General features: G+C 36.2%; 2 non-coding genes across 2 annotated transcripts; both read left to right on the top strand.

Moving 5' to 3' along the window:
- The first annotated feature begins 232 nt into the window (after positions 1-232).
- LOC112580730 lies at positions 233-336 on the top strand. The gene has a single exon (XR_003105069.1). It is a non-coding gene; the product is annotated as a U6 spliceosomal RNA (small nuclear RNA).
- A 4,483-nt stretch (positions 337-4,819) lies between these two features.
- TRNAC-GCA lies at positions 4,820-4,891 on the top strand. Its single transcript has one exon. It is a non-coding gene; the product is annotated as a tRNA-Cys (tRNA).
- The last annotated feature ends 630 nt before the right edge of the window (positions 4,892-5,521 follow it).

Here is a 5,521-nt window from a genome sequence, read left to right as displayed (position 1 = left end):
TCTTTTACGAGCTTTTCCTCCTTCAAATCCCTCCCCCCATTGCGATAACACTTACATAAAGATCTGAAAAGCTCACACATGACATGTATGTTAATATCTTACTAACTTCAGAGTAGTTCTTATTTTGTATCTGCTTTGCATGTTCCATCATCATATACGCTAGAGCATCATCATTTGCTTCCTGAACAATCTTAGCTTTTTTGACCGTAGATGTATGAGTTTATATCTAGACTCTCTATTCTGAAGCACATGTAGTAAAATTGGAGTGATACAGAAAAGATTAGCATGGCCCCTGTGCAAGAATGAGATGCAATTTGTGAAGCATTCCATAGTTTTAGGACTTCCTTGGTGGTTCAGATAGTAAAGAATCTGCCTGCAATGCAGGAGACCTGGGTTCAATCCCTGGATCAGGAAGATCCCCTGGAGAAGGGAATGGCAACCCACTCCAATATTTTTGCCTGGAGAATCCCATGGACAGAGGAGCCTGGTGGGCTACAGTCCATGGGGTCACAAATAGTTGGACACAGCTGAGCAACTAACACTTTCACTTTCCCTATTCTGTTTGTTTATCTTTATGCCAATATTACACTGTTTTAATTATAGTAGCTTTATAATTAGTCTTAAAATTATATAGGGAATGCTCTCTTCCAAAATTGTTTAGCTATCTTAGATCATTTGCATTTATATATAAATTTTAGAATGTTTGATTATTTCTTCATAAAAAAAACTCCATTAAGTCTACAGAGGAACAATTAAGTCTCTATTTTAGTATTTTTTTCTAATTTATCTCAGTAATGCTTTATAATTTCTAATTCTCAGCACTTAACATATATTGGATCAAATATATCACAAAATATTCATGTTTGTTGATGCTACACTAAATGACATTTTTCAAATGTTCAGTTTCCAGTTTTTCCTTGCTAGAACACAGAAAGACAATGGACTTTCATATATTGATATTGTACTCTTTCCTTGCTAAACAAATTTGCAAGTTTTAATAGCTTTTTTAATAGGTTCCTTAAGATATTCAATGTACACAAACATATCAACTGTGAATGAAGACAGTTTTGCTTTTTTCTATCCAATTTGCATAGTCTTTATTTATTTTGCTTACCTAAGTCCACAACTAGTACTTCTAGATCATTATTTAATAGAATTAGTGAGAGTGGAAAAAACCTTGTGTCCAATCATAAAGTCAATTTTATAATTTCACCAAAGCAACACTAGCTGTTGCTTTTCTAGTTTAGAAAGCTATTTTTCATTCCTAGTTTTTACTGTATAGGTCTATGATGCATTCTGAACCAATTTTCTGTTTGATTAAGGTAAAGATTGAGGTTATTTATTTGTTTCATATGGATATCTACTTGTTCCAAAAGAATTTGTTCTAAAAACATCCCTTTCTCCATTGGTATTTTTGCTGAAAATTAAGTAATCATTTATGAGCATATATATATCCTGATCTTCTGTTACATTAATCTATATTTCTATATTTACACCAGTAGCATACCAATGTGTTGAAGTAGATGTATGGTCACTCTCAAAATCAGGTGCATGTGTTCCAACATTGGTTTTCTCTTTGAAAATCATTTAGGCTTCTCCAGGCTTTCTATATTTTTACAAAATATTTAGAATTATTTGTCAATTGCTACAAAATAATAAATATTTTCTTCCATATTAATTTAGATTCTATTAAATGTTCTTTTTGATTTATTGATGATGCTATTTGGAAAAATACATTTAATAAAAAATATTCTCATGACTTCTTATAATCATCATCATACTACACACAATATATATAACAAATAAAACATATACAACAAAACAAACTAGTTTTGTTGGTCATAGTCATTGATATGAAATATTGCGATTCATCAAATTACAATGAAGTGTTTCTTGAATATAGGTCAGATGATGACACAAAGGTTTGTTCAGGCTTCTGTGGTGTTCCAGTGGTTAAGATGCAGAGATTCTAATGCAAGAGGTAAAGGTTTCATCCCCTGTCAGGGAACTCCACATGCTGAATGGCACAACCAAAAATTTTTAAAAATTAAAAAATGAAACTATGGAGATAATTGAGGATACCCCCCACACCTTTGAAAAGATAAAATAAAATATCATTTTTAGAGGAATCTAATAAGGGAAGATGCATTCATATAAAATTAAGCAAAATATAAAAATTAGACGAGCAGAAGTAGTCATCACTTTCATAGAGAAAAAAAGCATATACAGATGAAAATAAATAAATAAAAGGAGCATGGAAATTGTCATTCTCACTATAATGTGGGAGAGGTAGGTGAGAGATATTGGTGAGAAACAATGGACCTCCTAGCTTACATAATCTCAGTTAACTTGTCCTAGCACAATAGTTTAAAAACTGTGTAAAATTCTGAAAGAGATGGGAATACCAGACCACCTGACCTGCCTCTTGAGAAATCTGTATGCAGGTCAGGAAGCAACAGTTAGCACTGGATATGGAGCAACAGACTGGTTCCAAATAGGAAAAGGAGTATGTCAAGGCTGTATATTGTCACCCTGCTTATTTAACATATATGTAGAGTACATCATGAGAAACACTGGACTGGAAGAAACACAGGCTGGAATCAAGATTGCTGGGAGAAATATCAATAACCTCAGATATGCAGATGACACCACCCTTATGGCAGAAAGTGAAGAGGAACTCAAAAGCCTCTTGATGAAAGTGAAAGTGGAGAGTGAAAAAGTTGGCTTAAAGCTCAACATTCAGAAAACGAAGATCATGGCATCCGGTCCCATCACTTTATGGGAAATGGATGGGGAAACAGTGGAAACAGTGTCAGACTTTATTTTCTTGGGCTCCAAAATCACTGCAGATGGTGACTGCAGCCATGAAATTAAAAGACGCTTACTCCTTGGAAGGAAAGTCATGACCAATCTAGATAGCATATTCAAAAGCAAAGACATTACTTTGCCAACAAAGGTCTGTCTAGTTAAGGCTATGGTTTTTCCTGTGGTCATGTATGGATGTTAGAGTTGGACTGTGAAGAAGGCTGAGCACTGAAGTATTGATGCTTTTGAACTGTGGTGTTGGAGAAGAGTCTTGAGAGTCCCTTGGACTGCAAGGAGATCCAACCAGTCCATTCTAGAGGAGATCAGCCCTGGGATTTCTTTGGAAGGAATGATGCTAAAGCTGAAACTCCAGTACTTTGGCCACCTCACATGAAGAGTTGACTCATTGGAAAAGACTCTGATGCTGGGAGGGATTGGGGGCAGGCAGAGAAGGGGACGACAGAGGATGAGATGGCTGGATGGCATCACTGACTCAATGGACGTGAGTCTGAGTGAACTCCGGGAGTTGGTGATGGACAGGGAGGCCTGGCATGCTGTGATTCATGGGGTCGAAAAGAGTTGGATACAACTGAGAGACTGAAGTGAACTGAACTGAACTCAAACTTATAGCCTTCAGATACTGTTGAAAATTCATTTGGTGGGAAAATGGATAAATTGACTTCTCAATTAATGAAATTACTTTAACTATTCCTTTATAGATACTTAGATTTAATATATCCTAGCATTTTTGCCTGTTTGGTACTTCTTATAACTTTTAATTTATCCAGTATTCATACATGAAAATTGAGTCAGAAAACACTCATACTTATTAGAGGTAACACACATATCATTCCAAATTTTATTCTATGGGTAGGTTTGAAATTTTACTTTTGTTATTTTTCCTTTCTTTTGGCATTGTAATTTGACTTAACTCATTAATAAAATGTTTTAAACTTAACTACACTTCCTATATTCTCTTAATTTTTCTTTACAGTTTATTTGATACATTTTTTTCAAAAACTTAGCAATGGTTTAAATGATCAAATGTGACATTCATTCTTGTTAAACACATTTGGGAATTAAAAATGACTGTGCTCATTGACTCCTCTTTTCTGTTAGCAGCTGGTATAAGAATCAGTTTCTGCCTAAATGCAGCTTGAAACTGGGATATGTGAATAACCAAAAGAAGAAATATGAATTAGCAAAGATCATTAACTAGCTTTGATGGAGTGTTCTGTTTCAGTCAGAGTAAGACTAAATTAGTTTGTCATCCTTATAAACCTGGAGGAGGAAATGGCAACCCTCCCCAGTATTCTTACCTGGGAAATCCCATGGACACAGGAGCCTGGCAGGGTCCTTTGGGGTCACGAAGAGTCAGACATGAATAAACAGCTGAGTGTGCATACATGCATCCTGTAACAGTAAAGAAGTTAATCGTTATCATGTTAGATTATTCCACTTATATTCAATTATTTTATTATATTCTATTTATATTAGATTATTTTTTTATATTAGTTGTTCTATTTACACTAAGTAAGCTATTCTGTTTATATTATCCATACTAGTTGGTAATCCCTGAACATTGTCAGGTTCACTTCTTTCCTTATTATATTTCAAAATTGCCTAGGACTTCCCAGGTGGTACTAGTGGTAAAGAACCCATCTACCAGGGCAGGAGACATAAGAGACTCTGGTTAGATTTCTGGGTCAGAAAGATCCACTGGAGGATGAATTGGCAACCCACACCAGTGTTTTTCCCTGGAGAATCCTATGGACAGAGGAGTCTGACAGGCTAAGTCCATGGAATCTCAAAGAGTCAGACATGACTGAAGCAACTTAGCACTGCACACAGAGTTCAGATTGAGCTGCCCCTCCCTAGCTTTTCATCCAGAAAAGACCACAGACCTCATTGATCCTAGATCTTTTACCCCAAAGTCTATAAAGTCTTTTTTTTTTTAAACTTCCTGACTTACTGGTTAAAAGATGTATTAATTGAGTTAGCTATGCTAGAAGCTTCCCTTCTAGCTCAGTCGGTAAAGAGTCTGCCTGCAATGCAGGAGACCCAGGTTCAATTCCTGGGTAGGGAAGATCCCCTGGAAAAGGATATGGCAACCCACTCCAGTATTCTTGCCAGGAGAATCCCATGGATGGAGGAGCCTGGTGGGCTGCAGTCTGTGGGGTCAAAAGAGTCGGACATGACTAAGCACACACAGCATGCTAGAAGCAGAACTGTGGCTTAGAACATGGTTTTGATTCTGCAGTTTAACTCTAAGATGCTGGGAGCAGGAGGGTATAAGTATTCTCCACAATGCCCCACAATTTCTTTGCTTTCCAGAAGTAACTGGAGAGTCGATCTCCCATTGGACCCGGTGCCACATAAAGGCAGTTTAATAGCTCAAACAGGTGTCTTTGAAACCTCTAACCTTGCCAAAGAACTTGATAGAAACCGGTCTGAAGCCTTATCATAGACACATAGGTGTCAAACTGCTGACTATGCACAGTACAGATATTCTCTTGAAGGAGAGATCATTTTTAATGATCTTCTGTTAAAACATTAACAAGAAAGTGCCTCCAATAGACATGTCTCCTTAAATTCAGCATAAAAGAACATCCTTTATTGCCCCTTTTCATTGGTATTGATACATGAACTTCAATATCATGTAAGGTTGTCTTTAAGTAGGCATGAACTTTTCACTGTTTCATATATTTCTCATTAA

Source organism: Bubalus bubalis, chromosome 19 (genome assembly GCF_019923935.1).
Source record: "Bubalus bubalis isolate 160015118507 breed Murrah chromosome 19, NDDB_SH_1, whole genome shotgun sequence".
Taxonomy (NCBI): Eukaryota; Metazoa; Chordata; class Mammalia; order Artiodactyla; family Bovidae; genus Bubalus; species Bubalus bubalis.
Note: the sequence above shows the minus strand (reverse complement) of the source record. Positions and strands in the feature narration are given on the sequence as shown.